The following is an 18841-nucleotide window of genomic DNA, read 5'->3' as shown; positions in this document are numbered from 1 at the left end:
TTTTTCATAATTACTTTATTAGATAATATATTTTAAAGCAAAAAAGGTTGCTAATTTCTTTCAGTAGGACATTGCCTCATTACTTATTAAAAAAAATCATAAAATTATTATGTCATTGATATTTTTGAAGTGTTGCAAAAGACTTACCGTAAAAAAACACGTGTTGTTTTCACCTGTGAAAAACGAATATAGCACCAGCCTTAAGATGGAAAATTTTTTTCTCTCTCTGGAAATTCTCTACAGATAAACCGCAAACATTTTAGAAAAAACTAATAACAAATAAACAAGACGAGAATAACATTAAACAAAATTAATTTATATAAAAAAACATTAAAAAAAATTAAAAAAAAAAAATTAGGCAAGTTATGAACAGCTTATGGCTCTTTTCAGCTATATACAATCACGTGTACAATACAAAATATAATTAGAGACTTCATTGAAAAAAATATATATTCTATTAAAAAAATTGCAAAATAAAGTTAAAAAAAAAAAACAAAACATATGTGACAGCGGTGGGATTCGAACCCACGCCCTTTCGGACTGGTGCCTAAAACCAGCGCCTTAGACCGCTCGGCCACGCTGCCTGTTGACAACATCGAGTCAAATGTTAGTTTTATAACCAAGCACCTTTAAACTTTGATATAATGACATCAACCATTGACCTACATATTTAAAACAATTTTCTTAACAATATGCTTACCTCCAATGAACAAAGGAAGAATAAAAAATTAATTAAATTGCGTTTTACTATCGCTTGTTTTGCCAAGCAATCAAATGACGACAACAGTTTTTTAATCTACAGTTGTGTCATAACATTTTGCTGTTGGCCTAAGTCTGTATGTCCATTTACTTTCGCTGTTAACTGCTAACAGAAGTGTTTACCATTCACAATTCACAGCGTTAATTCACAAAAGCTTTTGCGTTGCTAACAGTCTTCTGCTGTTGTTAAGAGTCTATATGTCATAGATTTGATGTCTGCTTTTAGGGGTGGAAATAATGTGTAAGGCATGTTGGAATAAGAAAGGCATTGTGGGAAATAACATTCCACGTGTTTGGTCAAAGGAAAATATATGTGTGTGATATTTTGGGTATGCTTTTGTGTTAATGTATACAAAGAACTGTTGAGTTGAACACATACATTAGACCGGTTTTATGTGAAAAAGAAAAAAACCTATATTTTAGACTATAGTAAAAGTAAACCAAATATGTGTCTCTTGTATTAGATGGTTATGTTCTGATTTCATATTATAGCATTACAGGCAAATTCTTTAGGTTGAACAGAACAACGCTTGCAAATTATTGAATTTTATTATTAAAATGAGTGCTCTGTCAAGTAAGTTCATCGTGCGTTCACTGAGTTCAGCGACGATGCTCATTTTTGACTCAAAGTGTACCTAAATAAACAGAATTGTCGATTTTGGAGTGAAGAACAACCAGAAGCATTGCAAGAGCTACCAATCCGCACAGTTTGGTGCGGTTTATGGGCTGGTGGCATCATTAGGCCATACTTCTCCAAAGGGCGAGCGCTGCGGGGAGAGCAGCTTGACTTCCATGACATGTGATTTCAACAAGACGGTGTCACATGCCACACAGCACGCGTAACAATAGACCTATGAGAGGCGAGTTCGGTGAACATTTTTTTCACTTTCCGGATGGGGCTCAGTTGATGTCGGTGTAATTCCGACATCAACTGAGCCCCATCCATTAGAAGAACAGCAGGAGTCTAGGGATTGTCCGGTAAGCTTTTTAGAGACAGTTTTGACACACTGATATTCGACAAAGCACTCATGCCCAACAATTGGAATTGCAATACCATGTCAGTGAAATTTTGACCTGATAATACTGAGAAGCAAATCAACAATAAAATTAAACAAGTAAAAGCGGGTAGCTTTGCGCGTTCGACCGCTTTCGTGATTTCGACAAACAGACGGACGGACATGAAAATCAAGAAATTAAATCGGGAGATCCGTTTATATGCCAGCTATACCAGGTTATAGACCGATTTGGACCGTACTTGGCACAGTTGTTGGAAGTCATAACAAAACACTATGTGCAAAATTTTAGCTAAGCGGACAAAATTTGCGGCTTCTAGGGGCTAAGGAAGTCAAATCGGGAGATCGGATTATGTGGGACCTATATGCAAATCTGGCCCATTTGCAAAACCCCAACGACCTACATCAATACTGAGTATCTGTGCAATATTTCAAGTGGCTAGCTTTACGCATTTGTGATTTTCCCATACGGACGGACATGTCTAGATCGACTTTGAATCTCGAGACGATCAAAAGTATATCTACTTTATAGGGTCTTAGGCCAATATTTCTAGGTGTTACAAACGGAATGACTAGATTAGTCTACCCCCAACCTATGGTGGTGGTATAAAAAGCTGACAAACCGAAGAGGTTGGCAATTTTTGAAGTTCGATCATTGTGACGGCAATTCTTACATTCTTGTTTCTTGTAGAACCTTAGGACAGTTTTTTAATGTCTATCCTCGCATCTGTCTATAGTTATCACTCTGCCATACAAAACAAGTAAAAAGGCGTTAAGTTCGGCCTAGCCGAACTTTGGATACCCACCACCTCGGGTATATAAAGCACCTTTCGTCATAATCCAGTGAAAAAGGAATTATTTATGCCCCAATAGCTGCTATATTGAAATTGGACTAAATTCGACACGGACATTGAGTGGTCTAATAAGTACAAGTAGTTGTTCAATTTTGTAGAACAAAATATTTGTCTTTTTGGTAACTATATCCAATTATTGACCGATTTGAACCATATACGGTACAGATGTCGAAAAGCCTAACATAAGTCAGGGTCCCAAATTTCGGCGAAATCGGATAATAAAGGCGTCTTTTATGGGCCCCGGCCTTAAATCGAGAGATCCATATGGCAGCTATATCCAAATCTGCACCGATCTGGGCAAAATCGCAGAAATATGTCGAGGGGTTTAACACAACTCACTGTCCCAAATTTTAGCAAAATCGGACAATAAATGCGCCTTTTATGGGTCCAAAAACCTTAAATCGGCGGATCGGTCAATATGGCAGCTATATACAAATCTGGACCGATCTGGGCCAAATTGAAAAAGAATGTGAAGAAGGCCTTAACACAACTCATTGTCCCAAATTTCGGCGACATCGGGCAATAAATACGCCTTTTGTGGGTCCAAGACCTTAAATCGTGAGATCGGTATATATGGCAGCTATATTCCAATCTGCACAGATCTGGGCCAAATCGCAGGAAGATTTCGAGGGGCTTAACACAACTCACTGTCCGAAATTTCAGCAAAATCGGAAAATAAATGCGCCTTTTATGGGCTCAAGACCTTAAATCGAGAGATCGGTCTATATGGCAGTTATATCCAAATCTGGCCCGACCGGGGCCAAATTAAAGAAGGATGTCGACTGGCCTACCACAACTGACTGTCTCAAATTTCACCAAAATCGGATAATAAATATGGCTTAGGGCCACAATACCTTAAATCGAGAGATCGGCAGTTATATCCAAATCTGGACCGATCAAAGCCAAATTAAAGAAGGATGTCGAGTGGCCTAACACAACTCACTGCCCCAAAATTTCACCAAATTCGGATAATAAATGTGGCTTTTATGGGCCTAAGACCCTAAACCGGATGATCGGTCAATATGGGGGCTACATCGAGATATAGTCCGATATAGCCCATCTTCGAACTTAACCTGCTCAAAAAAAGAATCTGTGCAAAGTTTCAGCTCAATATCTCTATTTTTAAAGACTGTAGCGTGATTTAAACAGGCAGACGGACGGACATGGCTAGATCGTCTTAGATTTTTGCAAACGGAATGACAAAATGAATATACCCCCATCCTTCGGTGGTGGGTACAAAAATCCAGCTAAAACTTGGTGCAGATTAATTTTTTGTCTATAGACTTTATAGACTATAGACTTTATCTTGATGACACTTCTCTTCCTTTGTGGATTTTTTTTTTTGCAATCCAACGTCAAAGGTTTATTTTGCATAATTACCATGAATTTGTTATATGACAAATGGAATTGCCAACACCAAAACGACCCCTTTCCCCACATTTGTCTGCACCCCCGGTCTACCAGAATCACTTACTCATGCACTTGAGTTGGTCACCTTCTATTCAAAAAACACTATTCTGACAGCGGTGGGATTCGAACCCACGCCCTTTCGGACTGGTGCCTAAAACCAGCGCCTTAGACCGCTCGGCCACGCTGCCTGTTGACAACGACCTGTCAAAAGCTCTATTTGTTCTTAGGCACCTGCAACCGTTGTTAATTTTTTGTTATTGCACAATTGCTTTTAAACAAATTCTATGAACAATTGTTGGGACGCGCAATGGCAGATTATTCCCAAGTGATGACTCATAAATTCTTACCATTCAATAGGAGGGTATAGAAGGCAATAAAAGCTTTTATCTATTAAAGCTTGCCTTGAGTAAGAGAGTCTGTGTCTGCTTTTAGGAGTCACATTGATATTTTCAATGACGAAGGGAAATAAAAGAAAGGTAAAACAGTAAAAACATAGAGGAAACAAAATCAATGTTTATCATAATCTTTGCAACATATTGAAAGTGTCACCATAGTCCAATGATGGTCAACAAGCCTCACAACAAACCGATTACTGGTTTAGGTGTATGTCCATAATTGCATGAAGTGGATGAATATCCGCACCATCTTTTCAACTTACACTCAAAGAAAAAATTTTGCTAAAAATTGCAAACACTGTCTGTTGAGTATTAGTAATTAATTTTGCTGCTATAATAGCAGCAGTTCTGCTATTACAGCAGTAGTTCTGCAATTTCAAAGCAGCAGGCTGATTGCTGAAAAGTCTTTTGTTTGCTGAAAATGACTGCTGCTTAGTTATGAAGGGAATGTTAGAAGAATAATTACAACACAAATGTAAATGAGTGGCTTTGTGGATGTTTATAATCACTAATGAATGTTTACTTTCCATAATTTTTTTTTCCTTCAAATTTAGATACAAAAGTACTTGCCGGTCATGTGCACATTAGTTGAGCAATAACAAACAATGCAAGCGAACTCAGCTAAATTTCGAAATGTACCAATGGATGGATCAGGTAGCTTCTTGACTTGACCACAAATTAAAATCATCTCCTCCAACAAAAATTCCAAAATATGCCTAAAGTATTCTAAACAAGTAACAGGCAACCATAAAAAGTAGCAAAGCATTTTTTTCAGCAGACTTGTGTATTCAATACTGCAGATTTTGTTAGTTGAAATAGCAGCTAGAAATGTTTGCTAATACAGCAGCCCTATGCTTGCTGAAACAGCAGTAAGGTCTGCTTCCCATTTTCAGCAGTCAAAAACTGCTATTTCAGCAAACATTTTTGCTGATTTGATAACAAATTTGGTTGAGTGTAATATTCAGCAGACAGTGTTTGCTATTTTCAGCAAACTTTTTTCTATGAGTGCACCACTATAGCATGGGGGTATACTAATCTAGTCATTACGTTTGTAACACCTCGAAATATTGATCTAGAACCCCATGAAGCATATACATTCGTGATCGTCTCGAAATTCTGATTCTAACCAGCCATGTCCGTCCGTCTGTCGAAATCAAGATAGCGGTCGAACGCATAGAGCTAGCCGCTTGAAATTTTGCACAGATACTTCATATTCATGTAGGTCATTGGGGATTGTAAATGGATCATATCGGTTCAGATTTGGATATAGCTTCCATATAAACCGATCTTCCGGTTTGACTTCTGGAGCCCCTGGAAGCCGCAATTTTTTCCCACATAGTGTGCTCTTAAGACTTTCAACTACTGTTATCAGTACGGTCCAAATAGGTCAAGAACCTGATATAGCTCCCATATAAACCGTTTTCCGGTTATGAATTCTTGGGCCCCTGGAAGCCTCAATTTTCATCCGATTTGGCTGAAATTTTGCACATAGTGTTCTGTTATGACTTCCAACAGCTGTTTTAAGTACGCTTAAAATCGGTTGAGAACCTGATATAGCTCCCATATAAACCGATCTCCCGATTTGACTTCTTGAGTCCTTACAAGCCGCAAATGTGTTCCGATTTTGCTGAAATTTTGCATATGATGTTCGGTTATGACTTTCAATAATTGTGCTAAGTACAGTTAAAATCGGTCAAGAACATCAGATAGCTCCCATATAAACCGATCTCCCGATTTGACTTCTTGAGCCCCTGGAAACCACAATTTTCATCCGATTTGGCTGAAATTTCGGACGTAGTGTTCTGTAATGACTTCCAACAACTGTGCAAAGTACGGTTCTAATCGGTCAAGAACAGGAGATAGCTCCCATATAAACCGATCTCCCGATTTGACTTCTTGAGTCCTTATAAGCCGTGGTGTGGTGTTCTGTTATGACATTCAACAACTGTGTGAAGTACGTTCCAAATTGGTCTTTAGCCTGATATAGCTCCCATATAAACCGATCTACCGATATAACTTCTTGAGCCCTTACAAGCCGCAATTTTAGTCCGACCAAGTACGGTTTTAATCGGTCTATAACCTGATACTGTTACCATATAAACCGATCTCCCGATTTTACTTCTTGAGCCCTTACAAGCCGCATTTTTTGTCCGATTTGTTTGAAATCTGGTACGTGGTGTTCTGGTATGACTTGTCCAAATCGGTCTATAGCCTGATATAGCTTCCATATAAACCGATACCCCGAGTTGACTTATTGCGCCCTTACAAGCCGCAATTTTAGACCGATTTCGCCGAAATTTTGCATATAGTGTTCTGCTATGACTTCCAAAAACTGTGCCAAGTAGGGTTCAAATCTGTTTATAACCTGATATAGCTTTCATATAAACCGATCACCCGATTTGATTTCTTGAGCCCTTACAAGCCCGCGATTTTTGTCCGATTTGGCTGAAATTTTGTATATAGTGTACTGTTATGACTTCCAACAGCTGTGCCAAGTACGGTCCAATTCCGTCTATAGCCAGATATAGCTCCCATATTTTAGCAGTATCCATGGTTAGAGATGGGTTTCTACCGGGTAAATACCCAACGCTTGGGTATTTATAGGGTAAATACCCAATAAATACCTTTTTTGGGTATTTATAATTTTGCCGATATCTTGGACATAAAAATATTTTCCAAACAATTTTTGATGATTCCGTATTCTTCGTATTTAAACCTGATCTCTGATCTCATAAAATCGGATTTTAGTTATATAAAGCCGCTATATAGACCGATCTCCAGACTTAAAGTCTTGAGGTAATAAATTGGTCATTTTTCATCCGATTAAAATTTGGCACAGTGATTTGTGGAAGACCCCTACCCATTTTTGCAAAGTGTGGTTCAGATCGGACTATATTTGGATATAGCTGCCCTTGGACCGACCGCCCGATCTTCCGATATATGGTATTGAGGCCATAAATGCTCCATTTATTACCAGAATTCGATGAAATGTGACACAATGTGTTCTGGTAAACCCCTACCCATCCCTGTCAAATTTGGTCCAGATCGGACCATATTTGAATATAGTTGCTATATAGACCGATCTCCCGATATAGTGTAATGAGCCTATAAAAGGAGTATTTTTCATCCGATTTGAATGAAGTTTGGCACAGCGAGTCCTGGTGCCCCTCTAAACCTTTTTGTTGAATATCGTCAAGTTCAGACCATATTTGGATATAGCTGCTATATAGACCGATCTGCCGATATAGAGTATTGAGTCCATAAAAGGAGCATTTTTCATCCGATTTGGATGAAATTTGAAACAGTGCGTTTTGGAACCCCTCTCAATCGTTTTGTTGAATATCGTCCAGATCGGACCATATTTGGATATAGCTGCTATATAGACCGAACTCCCGTTATAGAGTATCGAGTCCATAAAAGGAGCATTTTTCATCCGATTTGGATGAAATTTGAAACAGTGCGTTTTGGAACCCCTCTCAACCGTTTTGTTAAATATCATCCAGATCGGACAATATTTGGATATAGCTGCCATATAGACCGATCTCCCGATATAGTGTATTGAGTCCATAAAAGGAGCATTTTTCATCCGATTTGGATAAAATTTAAAACAGTGCCTTTTATTACACTTCTAAACCTTTAAGATGATTATCAAAACTCATTGTTTCAAATTTCATCAAAATCGGATGAAAAATGCTCCTTTTATGGACTCAATACTCCAAATCGGGAGATCGGTCTATATGGCAGCTATATCCAAATATGGTCCGATCTGAACGATATTCAACAAAAAGGTTTATAGAGGTACCAGAACTCGCTGTGCCAAATTTCATCCAAATCGGATGAAAAATGCTCCTTTTATAGGCTCATTGCACTATATCGGGAGATATGGCAGCTATATCTGAATATGGTCCAATCTGGACCACTTTTGGCAGAAATGGGTAGGGTTTTACCAGAACACACTGCAGCAAATTTCATCGAATTCGGGTAAAAAAATGGATCTTTTATGGCTTCAATACCATATATCGGCAGATCGGGAGGTCGGTCTAAAGGCAGCCAAATATAATGCGATCTGAACCACTCTTTACAGAAATCCCTATGCCAAATTTTATTGAAATCGGATGAAAAATTACCAATTTATTGTCTCAAGACTTTAAGTCTAGAGATCGGTCTATATAGAGGCTATATTTAACTAAAATCCGATTTTATGAGATATGAGATCGGGAGATAGGGCGGTCGGTCTAAGGGCAGCTATATCCAAATATTGTCCGATCTGAACCACACTTTACAGAAATGGCTAGGGGTGAAATTTTAAACAGCGTGTTTTGGTACCCTTCTAAACCTTTTAGGGGAATATCAAAACTCATTGTTTCGAGTTTCATCAAAATCGGATGAAAAATGCTCCTTTTATGGACTCAATGCTCCATATCGGGAGATCGGTCTATATGGCAGCTATATCCAAATATGGTCCGATCTGGACGATATTCAACAAAAAGGTTTACCAGAAATCACTGTGCCAAATTTTATCGAAATCGGATGAAAAATTAACAATTTTTTTGCCTCAAGACTTTAAGTCTGGAGGTCGGTCTATATAGCGGCTATATATAACTAAACTCTGATTTTCTGAGATCAGAAGATCAGGTTTATGCATATTATGTGCACATAATATGACATCATCAAAAATGATTTGGAAAATATTTTTATACCCAAGATATCTGCAAAATTATAAATACCCAGCTTTTGGGTATAAATGGGTAAATACCCAGGTATTTTCCCAATTTACTGGCTAATTAGCTTTTGGATATTTACCCATCGCCCATCTCTCTCCATGGTAGTGAGTTCCCAAGATTCGACCCGGCCCTTGTCTTATTTCGAATGTTCGCCACATATTCAAGACTTTCCTGAAACCTTTAAACTTTTGTAATGGACCGGACCATGGAGTACCCAAAGAAGTCATTTTTTGCCCAAATACTTCGGAATCCACTTCCCACTTCATCTGTATATTCGACAAAGCATGAATAATCAAAATGCAAAATCCTTGTTTTCACAATCAAATACATCAAAAACTCCCCTTTGCTTACCCTCAAGGACTATAGTTTACGAGTTATATCACTGACATTTTTATCTTGGGTAATAAATCTATGATTCGTTTTTTCTATATTTGCAAAAAAAAAAATGATTTTTATGATGTTTGCAATAATTTTCACCAAGATTTTACATAAAAGCATTCCCACCGTGATTATGTTCACTTTACAGTTTTTTTGTTTTCATTTTATAGACATCATCATAATGGTGCTATGATGGCCTTACACAAAGTCCTTGCAGTTCTATGCAAGAGATTTGCAATGCAAATCGATCATAAAAAGGCAGCCAACTGAAATCAAGGCGAGACGCAACTATTGCGTCGAAAAACAACTAAAAAAATACGAATGTCATAAAAATAAGTTGTAAAAATTTGCTAGACCATAAAAATCGAAAAAAGACCACATTCACATAGAAAGTCTGGTAGAGGAAGCATTTACTCAACTCAACTCCCATAAGTGGGAAAAATCCAAACGAAAAAAGAGTGTCAACAGAGTCACTTTAGCAAGGGGAACCTTTTAACATGTGACATGACCCACCAAAGGTCATAAAAACCGAAAAACAAAATGTTTGTTTAAATGTCATGACCAAAAGGAAGTGTAAAATTTCACAGAAGGATAGCTGTACAACCCCCCCCTTTTCAAGCTCTGTTCCTGTAATGAAGAGATGATGACGTTGAAGATGCCATGCCATCGATAAAGGCCGATCAATAAAAGATTCATTATCCTAAAATCAAATGCATATTCATCAGAATTGAGTGAGTGAGTGAATGAATAAATATGGCCTCATAAGCCAAACGGAGGTGATTCAAACAATAGCAACACTTTGTTCTGAAACGGTTTTTTGCTTTCGTTCATAAAAACGAGGGGTGGGGGGACTGGGGGTAGGAAACATGTAATACCAATATTTATGCAGTAAATTTTATTACCTTTGATTTGTTATGGGCTACTGCCACTGCCACAGGGGAATGTTGTAAAAAATTTAAAAAATCTTCCGGAAAAATAGTCAATAGTCAACCCTCAATGGGACATACTCGCAATTGTCATATGACATTAACACAAATGACTATCCTTGAGAGTAATTTTACGATTTTGAGTAATTTCCTAATCTAAAATATTGTCTTCCAATAACTATTAGCATCCGAGATTGATTTGGATGCGAAATGTGGCATTTGATTATAAAGGCGCATTTATCGAATAATGGTTAAATTTCATAAAGTGGATGAATTATGCCTCAACCGTTATAAATGTCACAAACATGATTACAAATTTGTATTCCAATGTAAAATTAAGTTCGAAAAGATAGTTGAGAGGCCTAATTTTGTTCCACATACCAAACTTCTGCCAAACCAGCAAAAATGAAAGCTTCTACGAACCGAACATGGATAATCAAGAGACCGGTTTATATGGGAGCTATATCAGGTTATAGACCGATTTGGACCATACTTGGTTTAGTTGTTGGAAGTCGTAACCGAACACCACATGCGAAATTTCAGCCAAATCGGACAAAGATTGCGGCTTGTAAGGGCTGAAGAAGTCAAATCGGGAGATCGGTTTATATGGAAGCTATATCAGGTTATCGACCGATTTGGACCGTACTTGGCACAGATGTTGAAAGTCATAAAGGAACACCACAAGCAAAATTTCAGTCAAATCGGACAAAAATTTTGGCTTGTAAGGGCTCAAGAAGTCAAATCGGGACATGGGTTTATATGGAAGCTATATCAAGGTATCGACCGATTTGGACCGTACTTGGCACAGATGTTGAAAGTCATAACGGAACACCACAAGCAAAATTTCAGCCAAATCGGATAAAAATTGCTGCTTGTAAGGGCTCAAGAAGTCAAATCGGAAGATCGGTTTATATGGAAGCTATGGCAGGTTATAGACCGATTTGGACCATACTTGGCTCAGTTGTTGGAAGTCGTAACAGAACACCACATGCGAAATTTCAGCCAAATCGGACAAAAATTGCTGCTTGTAAGGGCCCAAGAAGTCAAATCGGGATATCGGTTTATATGGAAGTTATAGCAGGTTATACACCGATTTTGACTGTACTTGGCACAGATATTGAAAGTCATAACGGAACACCACAAGCAAAATTTCAGCCAAATCGGATAAAAATTGTGGCTTGTAAGGGTTCAAGAAGTCAAATCGGAAGATCGGTTTATATAAAAGCTATGGCAGGTTATAGACCGATTAGGGCCGTACTTGGTACAGTTGTTAAAAGTCGTAACAGAACACCACATGCAAAATTTCAGCCAAATCGGACAAACCTGTCGGCTTGTAAGGGCTCAAGAAGTCAAATCGGGACATGGGTTTATATGGAAGCTATATCAGGTTATAGACAGATTTAGACAGTACTTGAGACAGTTGTTGAAAGTCGTAACAGAACACCAGAAGCAAAATTTCAGCCAAATCGGACAATAATTGCTGGTTGTAAGGGCTCAAGAAGTCAAATCGAGAGATCGGTTTATATGGAAGCTATATCGTACTTGACACAGTTGTTGGAAATCATAACCGAACACCGCGTGCAAAATTTCAGCCAAATTGAACAAAAATTTCCGCTTGAAAGGGCTCAAGAAATCATATCGGAAGATTGGTTTATATGGGAGCTATATCAGATTGTAGAGTGATTTGGACCGCACTTGGCACACTATATGCCAAATTTCAGTCAAATCGGACAAAAATTGCGGCTGTGCAGGTGTTGGTCAGCTTTGTCTCCCAGATCGCTGCAGCCAGTACGCTCTTCCGACCCATAAAATCTACTATTTAGTCGATCTTGCCACGGAAATCATTGCAGTTCAATGGCAAGAAAGATACGCTTCCCGGCACTGGCCCGGTGTTATTGGGGCTGGGGTGTTGCTGTTGCGTATATTGCCCGACGGCAAAAGTCAGAGGAGTCACATAGTCTGACGCCGAAGGCGATGACGACGTCACTTGTTGCCCACTGCTGTCTATGTCCGCACAACACCTTACAACATATTCAGTTCGACTATACTTCCGTAGTGACGTAAGGCCAGAGCAAGATCGGTTTACACCTCACCAACAGGGTCCGGGGTTCTCTTCAATCCCGGCATGGACCAGAAGCGTGTGGGAGTGTCTTCTTCCAAGACGGTACGGACCAGAAGTGTGCGGAGAGGCACTCCGTGTTGTACCTCTTCCAAGACGAAGAAAGATGGACCATGTATAGCTGCCATATAAACCGATCTGGGGTCTTGACTTCTTGAGCCTCTACAGGGCGCAATTCCTATCCGATTTGGTTGAAATATTGCATGACGTGTTTTGTTATGACTTCCAACAACTGTATTAAAAATGGTTCAAATCGGTTCATAACCTCATATAGCTGCCATATAAACCGATCTTGGGTCTTGACTTCTTGAGCCTCTAGAGTGCGCAATTCTCGTCCGATTTGACTGAAATTTTGCACATGGTGTTTTGGTATGACTTCCAACAACTGCGCTAAGTATGGTTCATCGGTTCAATCGGTCTATGTTTTGATATAGCTGCCATATAAACAGATCTGGGATCTTGACTGAGCCTCTAAAGGGCGCACATATTATCCGATTTGGCTGAAATTTTGCACAACGGCTTCTCTCATGATCTGGGTTTATAGCCTAATACAGCTCCCCTATAAACCGATCTCTCTATTTTACTTCTTCAGCCCCTAAAGTGCGTAATTCTTACTAGATTTGGAATTTGCACCATGAAATTTTCCACAATGACTTACTATGGTCTCCAATATTCAGTTGAATTATGGTTCGAAATGAACCATAACTTGATATTGTTCCAATAACATAGCAATTCTTTTCTTTTATTATTTGTTTGCCTAAAAAGGGATACCGTGGCAAGAGCTCGAAAAATGCGATCCATGGTGGAGGGTATATAAGATTCGGTTCGGCCGAACTTAGCACGCTTTTACTTGTTTTTTTTCTGCCATGTTGGCTGACAGAAAAAAAAAAACAAATAAAGCAGGGGATGTCCCTTATGAATGTAGTGCATTGTGTTGGCGAGAGGAAATTAGGAATTGGAGGGGGGAAAAGGATGTACTGCTTATTAATATTTGTCTTAAATCTTTGGATGTCAAAGTGGGTGGGAAAAACATTAGCCGGAAGTCGATTCCACATACGAACGGATCGGGCGAAACAAGAATTCCTTCTATAATGCATTGTGCGGTCCGCTGGCCAATTAATTACAAACGGATGTGAGTTCCTGGAATGTCTAGTATCCCTGACATACATCCTTACATCAGGAATAAGAAGACAAATATCAGACGAACACACACCATAAAAGTACCGATAGAACAGCGCCAAACAACCCACATTGTGACGATGATGAAGGAAGGCAACGGAGTTGGATACCCCACTTTACCCAATCAACACCATCGCTCTCCACTGTCCAGTAGCTCCAGGGATGATTTTGAAGCTCCAGTCCATACATGTGAGTTGTACTCCATTTTCGGCCTTATGCAAGAGGTGTAGATGTTAAGAAGATCAGACGGAGTGAAGTATTTCTTACACCGTTTAAGGAAGCCTAAACACTTGAATGCTTCTTTCGACACTTCAAATACATGTTTAGCCCAACGGACATCACTTTTTATTTTCATGCCCAGAACATCAAGAGTTTCTGATTGCTCAACATCTACACCGTTGATGGACAAAGATGATCGTAATGAGTCAGCGAATCGTTTGTGTGACAACAAGCAGTACTGCGTCTTCCGTGCATTAAAATCTACTCGTTTCATTCGACCCCACTCAGAAATGGCCAGCATATCCTGGCAGATATCGTTAGCGCTGTAGAATCGATTAAGTCTAATGCCATTGGTTCTGATGGTATTGACCCAAGATTTTTTAGCATAATTCTACCCTTTATTCTTCCGTATATGTGCCATCTTTTTAACAATATTATTTTAAGGAGTTGCTATCCACAGTCTTGGAAACGGGCAAGGATAGTCCCAATACCAAAGAACAACCAGGAATTTAGGCCAATAGCAATACTTCCATACGTCTCTAAGATATTTGAGACTCTAGTCAACCGGATAATATAAGAATATATTGCGAATAATTCGCTGCTAACAGATTTTCAATCTGGTTTCCGGCCAAAGCACAGTTGCACTACTGCACTTTTGAAAGTAGTTGAAGACGTAAGGAGTGATATTGACAGCGATCAAGTTACCTTTCTTGTTCTTTTAGATCATTCGAAAGCATTTGATTCCGTTGATCCCAATATACTTTGCCTTAAACTGAAACATTTATTTAAATTTTCTGAAAGAACAACGGATCTTATATATTCCTATCTTTCGAATAGAAGCCAACCGGTATGTGTTGATAGCCGGTGTTCTAGTTATCTTCCAGTCTTAAGAGGTGTTTCACAGGGGTCTGTATTGGGCCCACTCCTTTTTCCATATATAGCAATGACCTTCCTGGACAGTTGCGCAACTGTGGTATTCATATGTATGCCGACGACGTACAGCTGTATATGAGCTCTTCGCCGGAGAGGCTGATCGATGGCGTACTTCGACTAAATAATGACTTGGATAGGATAAACACATGGGCAAACGCCAACGGACTACTTTTAAATCCAACAAAGTCAAAGTGCCTTGTAATTGGTAGGAGTCGGGTGACAATGCCGCCCAATCTTGATGTGGCAATTGCTGGAGCCCCAATTAAGATTGTTTCATCTGCAAGAAACCTTGGTTTGGAGTTTAATGATAGACTTTCATGGAAGAATCATGTCAGTATGACAGTGGGCAGGACCTACGGCGTTTTACGAAACTTATATATGAGTCGACAGTATACCCCTTTGCCAATAAGAATGCTTTTGGCTAGGACATTTATTCTGCCGAAACTATTATACTCTTGCGAGGTTTTTTACGGTTGTGATGTAGCTCAAATGAATAAATTGCGCGTGGCATTTAACGATGTCGTAAAATACATTTTTGGTTTGCGTAGAAGAGACCGGGTATCTGACTTTGCCAGACAAGTATATGGTGTCTCGTTTAACTCGTTCCTTAAGATACGCTCGTTGCAAATGATCCACAAGATAATTTATACCAATGAACCGTCATATCTGGCTTCTGTATTGCGTCTTGCCAACTCTACAAGAGGTAAACAAGTAATACAAATACGTCATCAATATCGTGTATCTGAACAACAGTTCTTTGTTAATGCTATACGTCTCTAGAATAATCTTCCCAATAGTATTCAAATTATGAGTAATGAACGACAGTTCAAATCTTTGATTTGTAATCATTTTAATTAATAATTTGTTTTTGTTTTTTTTTATAACTAACTTTGATTAAATTGTTAAATTTTTTCTTTTCTTCTTCGTTTTTTTTTCTTTTTCTTCTTTTTTTTTATTTTGTTTTAACCTTTTTTTACTTAAATATTGTATCAGTAACTTTGCTTAAATTGTTAAATATTTTGTACCAATTATTGCTCTATTTAAATGAAAACTTGTTGAACTCATTGTATTTATCAATTTACTAACCCATGCTTTATATAAGACACTGTCTTTTGTATGGGTTTTATCATAATAAAATACAAATACAAATACAAAAAAAAAAAAAAAGAGTGTATAGTCCATAACCCGCCTCTCACGTCTTCAATCTCTCGAAGTCTCGGCCTATGGTCGAATGAGTACGAATGACAGAGATTAATGTCATCCGCAAATGAGTAGATCGGATTCGATGTCTGACCCAACAGATCGTTGATGAAAATTAGAAAAAGAGGAAGAGAAAGAACAGAGCCCAGGGGTCAATTTGTGCTCATTGCAGATTAAGAAAATTGAGAAAGTAGGGAACCACAACTTTGAGATAGTCAGCAACGTTATCTACCTCGGCACCGCCGTAACCGAAACGAATGACACCAGTTTAGAGATAAAGCGAAGAAAAATACTGCCAAACAGATGCTACTTTGGACTAAGTAAGCAGTTTACAAACAAGTCCACCTCTCGACAGACGAAGATTACACTATACAAGACACTGATACTACCCGTAATGTGCGCCATTCATAGACCCTAAAGAAATTAAACTCACACGGCACACCATAATAGTTCTGGCTGTACTACATTCGGCAAATGCAGCCACCTTCTACGTTACCACAACATTATCAAGGTGAGTCATTTCCACTCTGTACTTTCTCATAGAGTCACACAAATCTTTAAGGTATTACCCTAACAAAATGCTAGCATGCTAGAAAGTTTAAATTGAACTTAAATATCACATCAATCTTCGATCGGTCATAACGGCAATTAATGATAAATTACTTTCACACATCTAATATCTAATCTAGAATTAAATTTATTTACTATAAATACTTTTTTCAACGAAGGGTCACACCTACCCTCACAAAATTGTACAAACTCATAAAAAAGTAAACATTCGAATCAATAACATGAACACTGCTAAATATTTGGCATTTTTATACATTTTAGTTTTGTGCTTCGTGGCGAGCTGGCAGGTTCTAGAAGCTTTAAGCAGGGTAAGACTTAGTGGAGTTTTTTTGAATTTTTGATGAACTTGTAAAGTAATGAAAGAAAATTCTTAACATTTTTCTTACAGAGTACTGAACCACCGTTTAAGCATCACTGGCCCCAACATCGTTCGTTAGAACGTCTACACACCTATTATCGTGCCATGTACAACCTGAGTCATATGTAAAGGAATTAAATGTGGTTAAGTTATGAAACTAGGATTAAGGAATACCAATTAATATAGAAATAAACAAGCCCAAACTTATTTAAAACCAATATAAGTGTGTTCAATATTGATCTAGGACCCCATATATATTGATCTAGGACTCCATAAAGTACACATGTTCTTGATGGTCTCGAAATACTGATTCGAACTAGCCATGTTCGTCCGTCCGTCTGTCGAAATCACGATAGCGGTCGAACGCGTAGAGCTCGCCGCTTGAAATTTTGTACAGATACTAAATATTGATATAGGTCGTTGGGGATTACAAATGGGTCATATCGATTCAGATTTGGATATAGCTCCCATATAAACCGATCTCCCGATTTGACTTCTTGAGCCCAAGGATGCCACAATTTTTGTCCGATTTGGCTGAAATTTTGCACATAGTGTTCTGTTATGACTTCCAACAACTGTGGCAAGTACGGTGTTCATAAAAATATTAACATAATCTATACATTAGAATAATCTTAATGTAGAGTGATAAATTATCTTAAGCATACTTTTCTTATCAAAATAGTTCAGTTCAATAGGATCATTTATCTATATTTTTTCAATAGAAATTAGTTATCTATTAGGATTTTTTAAAAGAAAGTAAATGCATTTTTAATAAAACTTAGAATGAACTTTAATCAAATATACTTTTTTTACACTTTTTTCTAAAGCAAGCTAAAAGTAACAGCTGATAAATGACAGAAGAAAGAATGTAATTACTTTTTGGGCAACCCAATATTTACAGTGTATGGTTTCCCTAATGCATATCCAATGTAGCCATAAAGTAAATGTGTTTACAAACGATAATTGTTTTAGGTCTTCCTGCCGCACATATGGAAGACTAGCTGACCCGGACCCGCTCCGCTGCGCTCCTTTTACTTTATATGGAACAAAAGTTTCCTTGGAATATTTATTTTCGACAATTAAAGATCTTTTAGTGAAATACCATGCAAACTTGACTAACAGTTTAACAATAAAAGTGACTTTATCTGAATCCCACATGATCTTTATTGGTCTACGAATTTAAAACCATTTAATACCATTTCTAAGCCATATCGCCATTGGCTTAAGAGGAGTTTACAGGATGAGGCGTCCCCCCAAACACATAGCCCCAAAATAGGTTATCAAATTCGTTTTCTAATCTCAACTACCCTTCATTTGAGCCACATATTGGCATGGTCGTAAAATTTTTTCCCTTTGGGGGTGTTTTGGGAAAGGGGTGATGCCCTAAATACATGGTCCTACATTTGTATATCAAATTCGTATTCTACTCCCAAATACCTTTATTTGAGCCCCATGGTCACTAAAAAATTGCTGTTTGTGGGGTATTTTGGGAAAGGAGTAGACCCCCAGAAAATTGGTCTCGAAAATGGGTATCAATTCTTGCTCTACTCCCCAATACCTTTCATTTAAGCTCCACATTGACATGGTCGGTAAATATGCCCGATTTAAGGGTGTTTTTGGGATTGGGGTGGTCCCGCAAACACTAAGCCCGGAAAATATATCAGCAACGTGCTCTATTTTCATGTATCTATATATCATTTATTTGAACCCCATATTGCCATTGCCCTCAAAATTGGATATGAAATTCGTTTTCTAATCTCATTTAAACTCCTTATTGTAAATGTCAGCAAATATGTCCGGTTTG

The 18841-nt window shown here is 38.2% G+C and overlaps 2 non-coding genes across 2 annotated transcripts; both read right to left on the bottom strand.

Annotated features, from left to right (window-relative positions):
* Positions 1 to 504: 504 nt before the first annotated feature.
* Trnal-uag (transfer RNA leucine (anticodon UAG)) lies at positions 505 to 584 on the bottom strand. Its single transcript has one exon. It is a non-coding gene; the product is annotated as a tRNA-Leu (tRNA).
* A 3560-nt stretch (positions 585 to 4144) lies between these two features.
* Trnal-uag (transfer RNA leucine (anticodon UAG)) lies at positions 4145 to 4224 on the bottom strand. The gene has a single exon. It is a non-coding gene; the product is annotated as a tRNA-Leu (tRNA).
* Positions 4225 to 18841: the final 14617 nt, after the last annotated feature.

Source organism: Stomoxys calcitrans, chromosome 2 (genome assembly GCF_963082655.1).
Source record: "Stomoxys calcitrans chromosome 2, idStoCalc2.1, whole genome shotgun sequence".
Classification (NCBI taxonomy): Eukaryota; Metazoa; Arthropoda; class Insecta; order Diptera; family Muscidae; genus Stomoxys; species Stomoxys calcitrans.
Note: the sequence above shows the minus strand (reverse complement) of the source record. Positions and strands in the feature narration are given on the sequence as shown.